This window comes from Somniosus microcephalus, chromosome 1 (assembly GCF_052327205.1).
Source record: "Somniosus microcephalus isolate GS21.2 chromosome 1, FLI_Smic_1.0, whole genome shotgun sequence".
NCBI lineage: Eukaryota > Metazoa > Chordata > Chondrichthyes > Squaliformes > Somniosidae > Somniosus > Somniosus microcephalus.
Window position 1 is genome coordinate 288,491,736 of NC_140987.1, and position 8,574 is coordinate 288,500,309.

The following is an 8,574-nucleotide window of genomic DNA, read 5'->3' on the forward strand; positions in this document are numbered from 1 at the left end:
GGGCACTCAATTTCTAGGCCTCATTCTCTCCACCACCGGTGTACCATGGCTGCAACCTCTTCCACCTAGACGGACAAGGGCAGCAGGCACATGAGAACACCACCTCCAAGTTCTCCTCCAAGTCACACACCATCCTGACTTGGAAGTATCACCGATCCTTCATCATCACTGGGTCAAAATCCTGGAACTCCCTACCTAACAGCACTGTGGGAGTACTTTCACCACACGGACCACACTGGTTCAAGAAGGTGGCTCACCACCACCTTCTCAAGGACAACTAGGGATGGGCAATAAATGCTGGCCTTGCCAGTGATGCCCAGATCCCATGAACAAATTTCTAAAAAAAAACACCAACTTTGTGTTGCCTGATAATTATAATGATTTGTGTGCATCGGCATGCATCAGCAGGGGGCCCGATCTGGTTACTTCCCTGCACTACATCAAGCTAGCCTGCACCTCTTAAAGTTAAGGTGCACTGTGGCTGCTGGAGGTGCTGACATCATTGGGAATAGTGCTGTGCAACAATCAACAATGGCTGACCATGGGAGAGAGCATGCACCAAGGTTTTCAGATGCTGCACTGAAGGTCTTGACGGAGGAGAAATGTCCTGTACCCTCAACTGGGCCGGAGGCCCTCCAGACACATGCTCAGAAGGCAGTGGCAAGAGATAGCGGAGCAGGTCAATGCCAGGAACATAGCTCCAAGAATAGGGATGCAGTGCATAGGAACGTTTAATGACCTCACACGATTGGTTATGGGCCGTGAATGCATTTTCAAATGCTATATCCTACCCAACTGCACCACTAGCCTTAGCTACTGCTCAATTCACCACACCCCCATCACTCACCTACCAACAATCTCTATCAATCAGGACTTGCATCCAACATAGCCCACACAAAAGCCACACACGCATATCTCACAGCTTGCACACACTTCCAGCTATTCAACCATGACAGCTGCTATCACCCAAACAGCATGCCCGACACTCACTGACACACTTCCCTCTCTCTTGTAGGAGAAGGTGGTGCACAACCAGAGGCAGCAGGAACTAACCGGAGAGGGAGAAGCATGCCTGCATGTTCTAACCCCCCATGGATGAGACAGTGCTGACCATTATGGGAAGGGCTATTGCTGAGGGCGGGGCTGAAGCCATTGAAGATGAGGATTTCCGCATACTTAATCCTTCTTCTCTCATCCAACTTCTCCCTCATTCCACAATCTCTTCTGACAGAGATGGTGTAAGCATGCACTTCTTACTTTCGCCTCTCACCTCACCACAACCCTACACTTTTCCCTTCTTCCTTTCACATGCCCAAGAACTGTAACATTCCCAGGCAGTGGAGGAAGAGCAAGAAGGCAGTGAAGATGAAGACACACCATCACTCAATTTCACAGTCACAGCCACCAGCTCAGATATGACGAGCGTAATTTAGAGGAAAGGATAGAGGCAGGATCTGCATGTGATGAGACACCAGGCACAAGTGCGTTGCAGACAGGGCAGGGGAAAGGATAGCGCAGGTGCCAGCTTGTCAGAGGGTGAGGTCGCACACTAGTTCTGCTGCAGAGGACTCAGATGAGGACTTTGATGGGCCAGGCTACAGCAGAAGGCTGATATCCTGTTCCATAAGCTCAAGAACATTATAGCCTGTAAAGTGCAATGTATTAGTATACTGCTAAGCTGTGTGAAGTTGCTTCTCATGTATCCCAAAGTTAATTAGAAGCCAATTTGTCTTCCGCCTGAGGTCAACTACAGTGTGATTGTTTATCTGCAGATGGGCAGTGATGTAAAAAAGGAGTCTCACACATCAAGGAACTTTAAAGTAAGCTTTAAGCAACTTATAATTATACTATATACAAGAGCGGTCTTCACCATGCCTCTAGGAGAAGCCCTTTTACCATACTGAGCAGTTCAGTATTTATACTAGTCCAAACACAGGAAGTGACGTATGCACAGGAAGTGATGTATGCACAGAGTTCATAGTTCACAGTTCGCAGGAAGTGATGTGCACATAACTTCATCCGGAAGTTATTTATTATTATTACATTCTTCCCTCCTGCGAGATTAGAAGGCTGTGGTCTTCCTTTTATTCCGCAGCCGCTGAACGAGGAAGAGTCGCACCCGTTTGGGCTCCCGTCGTAGAGGGTCTCTGGTCCACTTACATGCTGTTGGCCATTGGTCAGAGCCTGTGTGGCCTGGATTACCCTGTGAAGGGTCGGGGAGATCATGGCTTCATGTACGAGCCCCAATAGGTGCAGAGTTGGTCTGTCTCTGTTCAGAGGGAGGTGCAGAGCTGGTCTGTGGCGGATCAGTACTTTGGTGCGCGGTACTGAGAGGGTCGCAACTTTGAGTACGGGGTTCTACCGGCACCAAGCTAGTTGGTGTCAGATCAGGATCCTGGAGAGGGGTACCCGGTAGGTTCCAAGAGGCTCCTGGTAAAATACCATCACTCGATGTCCCACTAGGTCCTGGTGGGCAGGGAGCCAGATCCCGTAATGATACGGTAGATTCTCGGCCGTCGGGATATCGTATGTATGCATAGGTGGGGTTGGCATCGGTTAGTTCGACCTCATCTACGAGAGGGTCATCTTTAGATGTCCGAACGTATCTTCGGAGTAGTACAGGTCCAGGAGTAGTTAGCCATGATGGGAGGGATGTCCCATAAGATGAGCGACGCTGGAATCCAAAGAACCGCTCATGAGGTGTAGTATTTGTGTCTGTAGAAAGAAGGGACTGTATAGAGTGCAATGCATCCGGAAGCACTGCTTCCCATTGCTGGTTTGGTAGGCCCCGAGATCTTAAAGCAAGATGTACGGAATTCCAGATGATACCGTTATACCTCTCTACCTGCCCATTTCCGATGGGATGATATGGCGTTGTTTTGCTTGTAGCAATTCCCCGTTTTGAGAGGTAGTCCTTGAGTTCCCTTGACATAAAGGATGGACCCCGATCCGAGTGAATGTAAGCCGCCATGCCACAGAGAGAAAATACCTGCTCAAGGCAGCAGATTACTGTGGACGCCAGCATATTGGAGCAGGGGAAGGCAAACGGAAAACGTGAATATTCATCAATCATGGTGAGCAAATATGTGTTCCGAGTTGAAGAGGGCACTGGGCCCTTAAAATCGATGCTAAGTCGTTGCATCGGTTGGGTTGCGTGTATGAGTATACCATCTGAGGGGTGGAAGAACTGAGGTTTTAATTCTGCACAAAGCCGGCATTCTGGGCACATTTTCTTTACATCTCCAGTAGAAAAAGGGAGATTCCGTGATCGTATGAAATGCAGCATGCGCGTAACGCCAGGATGACACAATCCATTATGGACATCTATGAGAGTAGAGGACGACATAGTGGAGCAGAATGCTCGTGTGAGGGTATCCGGGGCCACATTCCCCTTGCCAGGTCGATAGTGAATGGTGTAACCAAAAGAGGCCAGTTCCATCCTCCAAAGCTGTATTTTATTATTCTTAATTTTGGTTCGTTTTCGATTATCGAGCATGAAGGCAACTGATCGCTGGTCCGTGATTAACGTAAAGTGCTGGCGAGCTAGGAAATGGTTCCACTTCCGTACCGCCTCTATGATGGCTGTGGCTTCCTTCTCAACCAGAGGATAATGTAGCTCGGCACCTTATAAGGTCCTGGACATAAATGCTACGGGACGACCTTCCTGATTTAGAGTAGCTGAGATCGCCACCTCCGAGGCATCACATTTGACTATGAAAGGGAGATTCTCATCGATGGAGTGAACAGCCGCTTTCTCCAACTGTTTTTTGAGAAGATTAAAGGCTGCAACAGCCGCTGTTTCCAATGGAATTGATCTAGCATGCAGCAGGGGTTGGATTTTGTCTGAAAAATGAGGAATCCATTTAGCGTAGTATGCAAACAGACCGAGAGCCCGACGTAAAGAAGCCGGATTCTTAGGTGACGGGAGCTCTTGGAGCGGGCGAAGTCTTTCTGGGTCTGGCTTAATGATACCATTGCCTACGCAGTAGCCAAGGATGTTGATGGTCGGTTGCGACTCAACAGATTTAGATTCATTCAAAGTTAAGTTACGGTGATGGAGGGCATCCCGAAATTTTTGGAGGTTGGCGTCGTGTTCGTGTTGATCGTGACCTGCAATAGTAATGTTATTAAGATAGGGAAAAGTGTCCCTTAAGTTTTCCTGCTTAACCAGGCCATCCATTGCCCGTTGGAAGACAGCCACTCCATTAGTAACCCCGAATGGGAGGCGACGAAATTGGTACAGCCGTCCATTAGCCTCAAAGGCCATGTACTGCTTATCTGAGACCTTCAAGGGTACCCGATGATAGGCACTTTTTAAATCATAAGTTGAGAACACTTTGTATTCGGCCGGTTTATTAACCATATCATCAATGCGTGGCAATGGGTAGGCGTCCAAGTCAGTATATTGATTGATGGTTTGCGAATAATCAATGCATAGTCGTTGTTTGTGAGGTTTTAGAGGGTTCTTGACGATGACGACTTGAGCCCGCCAGGGCGACGAACATGGTTCGATGATATCCTCTGCTAAAAGTCGAGAGATTTCAGCCTCAATAAAAGATTGGTCTTCCTGACTAAAGCGCCGCGATTTCGTTATTATTGGTTTGCATCGAGGAGGAATACTGGCAAATAATGAGGGTTCATCAAGTGAAGCTGCTGATAATGCACAAAATGGTAATTTAGACAGTATATTAGAAATAGTAAGTCCAGGTTTGGATCCGCCGAACTCAATGGTGAGTTTCTTATGCTGTTTTTGAAAATCCAGCCCTAAGATGAGATCACTACATAAGTCCTTGAGCACCGAAAGTTGGGTGGAGGGATACATGCGACCATTAAGTGTCATATCAATAATACAAAAGCCGGAGATTCTGGTATTAAGTGATGACTGAGCCATCGCAATTGCCTGGTCCGATGGGAAGATGTGTAGTTTCAATTTCGCAACAATGTGTTCTCTAATGAAACTATCAGTACTTCCTGTGTCAATTAAGGCATCTAAGGTATGCCCATTAATTGAAACTTTTGTAGCTGCAAGAAACAGGTTCTGTGGGCAAGCAGCTGTAATTGGTGTGGTTGCACAGAGAGTGGCTGAAACTCTAGGTGTGCTTCTTCGGGAGAGAGCTCGAGAGGAAGCTTGATAGGTCCTAGCCAGAGCATCTTGATAGGCCCTAATTGGGGCAGTTCGGTAGGCCTTAGCTGGATAGGCCCTCGTAGAGGCTCTTGATTGGCAAACTTTTGCAAAGTGTCCCTTTTTATCGCAATGACTGCAGATCGCATTGCGAGCAGGGCAGAATTTCCTAGGGTGAAAAGAATCTCCACAAAAGAAGCATTCCTTCCTAGATTGCCAAGAGGCTGCTAAAGTGGGGTCATCCTCCTCTTCTTCATCAGAAGTATCATCAGGATTAGATTCCTCCATGATAAGGTTCACCTGAGGCCACTTTAATCGTCTGGTTGCAGTTACAGCAGCAGATCAAGATCTGGGCAGCTGATAGAGGTCTGCATTTTTCTTTGCCAAATCCAGAGAACAAGCCAGGTCAAAAGCCTTTTGTAGCTCAAGTGTTTTACTTTCTAGTAGACGCTGGCGTATAAATGGAGAGGCAATCCCGCAGATGAAAGCATCACGAATCATTTCTTCACGGTACAGCTCAGCCGAGGCTGCCTGAAAGTTACAATCTATGCTGAACCTGCGAAGTTCTTGAAGGAATTTGTTAATCGATTCCCCTGGCCCTTGTCGGGCTGTGGCCAGTAGATGTCTAGCATAGACCTCATTTGCGGTCTTGGCATATAGCTTTTTAAGTGCCCAGATCACCTCATCATAATTATCCCATTCATCAACATATTCAAACACTGTTGGGGTCACATAGTTGATAAGTATCCTCAGTTTAGTAGAAGCATTCGCTTTACATTCATCAAGAAAATTCTCAAAAGTACGGTACCAATGCTTCCATACCCTGCCAGCTGCTGGTGCATTTGGGTCCAAGTCCAGACGAGTAGGTTTAAGGATGTTTTCCATGATGGGTGGTTCGCAGGATCCTTAACTCCGAGTTTGTCCGAAGGTCTAGTATTTGTGAGTGTAAATACTAAGTTGCTTAAATTGATGTAAAAAAGGAGTCTCACACATCAAGGAACTTTAAAGTAAGCTTTAAGCAACTTATAATTATACTATATACAAGAGCGGTCTTCACCATGCCTCTAAGAGAAGCCCTTTTACCATACTGAGCAGTTCAGTATTTATACTAGTCCAAACACAGGAAGTGACGTATGCACAGGAAGTGATGTATGCACAGAGTTCATAGTTCACAGTTCACAGGAAGTGATGTGCACATAACTTCATCCGGAAGTTATTTATTATTATTACAGGCAGCATCAGAAAATGATTGGCTTTTTTTTCCTCTTTCTTTAAATTTTCTTTTGCATTTGTAACAAAGTGTGACACTTTCAAAGCTTTTCTAGAGATAGGTAGATATTCTACTTCAGCATTCATACCTATTGTGTATTTACATAGTATTTTAGCACTGAAACAATCCATTCAGCCCATAAGGTCTGTGCCGGTGTTTATGTTCCACACGAGCCTCCTCCAACCCTTCTTCATCCAAGTCCATCAACATATCCTTCTACACCTTTCTCCTTCATGTGCTTATCTAGCTTCCCCTTAAATGCATCTATGCAAGTCGCCTCAACTATTCCTTGTGGTAACGAGTTCCACATTCAAACCACTCAATGGATAAAGAAGTTCCTCCTGAATTCTCTATTGGATTTATATTGACTCTCATATATTTATGGCCCCTAGTTCTGGTCTCCCCCGCAAGTAGAAACATCTCTACGTCTACCCTATCAAACCCTTTCATAATCTTAAAGACCTCTATCAGGTCACCCCTCAGTCTTCTCTTTTCTAGAGAAAGGAGCCCCAGCCTGTTCAATGTTTCCTGATAGGTATAACCTCTCAATTCTGGTATCATCCTAGTAAATCTTTTTTACACCTTCTCCAGTGCCTCTATTTGCTTTTTATAATATAATAGACACTTATTTTCCAAGGAGTATGTGGCCTCCTTATTTTTCCTACCGAAATGTACCACCTCACACTTATCTACATTAAAGGCAATTCTATATTTATGAGGCATTGGTTCAAAACCAGGTTATATAACTGTGTCTAGTCTCACAAGAAAGTTTCACTGAAATGGCCTCTATTCTGTGAACTGTGTCATTCCATGTGAATATATATATATATTTAATAATGCAGCTCTTTATAAGTCTGTTATTTTAGATTTTTATCCATAAAACTAAGTCGCCATGAAATAACAAAAAAGAGATAGCAGAATCTAATGCCTAAGAAATACAACAGAATTTAGATGTGAACATTATGAAACCATATATATTCCACATTCTGTGTGCAGGAAATGGGTTCTGATTTGTTTTTTGCAATTAACTATTTAGATTTGAAATTTATATATAGAAAGAATAATTATAATTTTAAATTATGCCTCTTTTATATTGTAGAACACAATATTCTGTTTTGCATCTCTAATTGCTTACATTGAATGTATTGGTTTATAAGCAGACCAACAGCCGTGGCTCAGTGGTACCATCCTGGCCTTGGAGTCAGAAAGTTCAAGTCCCACTCCAGAGACATGAGTACCTAATCTAGGCTGACACTCCAGTTCAGTACTGAGGGAGTGCTGCACTGTTGGAGGTGCTGTCTTTCAGATGAGCTGTCTGCCCTTTCAGGTGGAAGTAAAAGATCCCACGGCACTATTCGAAGAAGAGCAGGGAAGTTATACCTGGTGTCCTGGCCAATATTTATCTCTCAACCAACATCACTAAAACAGATTACTTGGTCATTATCTCATTACTGTTTGTAGGAACTTGTTATGCACAAATTGGCTGCCTCATTTCCTATGTGACTACACTTCAAAAAGTACTTAATTGGCTGTAAAGCATTTTGGGATGTCCTGAGGTCATGAAAGGCGCTATATAAATGCAAGTTATTTCATTCTTTTAGTTCTGCAAGGTCCATGACTGCATCTGGCCTCTTCAACTTGCCTTTAAGCTGCGGAGAGGCCATATTGTTTGAGTGTTCATGTGATTCTAACCTAGCACCATGTGTGAAAATACCTCTGTTTCTGTGCCAGTGTCTTTTACAATATTGCATTTGGGCTTGGTTGGTTCTGGTGGGTTCTTGGACTTCAAATGGTCCAGCTTCTTCTGTGAAGAGAAGAAAAGTAGCCATGTATCACATCATCTTCATAGCCTCAATAGTAAAGTTAGTATATATTCGTATTACGGTATTGCACAATGTATAACATCAACAATAGTACTTTTCTACTAAGGGATCATAACATTTTGATTTTGCAATTTATACAGGGTAAGTTTTTTTTAACCAAAGTGGATATTGGGGGGTTTCCACATAGAAATGAACACCAATGCTTTGCTTGCTTTTTTATGGCTACTTTTAGTGATTTGTGTATCTGTACCCCCAGGTCCCTCTGCACCATGTGCAGGAAAAGGGCTCTGAAATTGTTTTGCAATTTAATATTTAAATTTGAAATGTATATATATAAAGAATAATTATCATTTTAAATG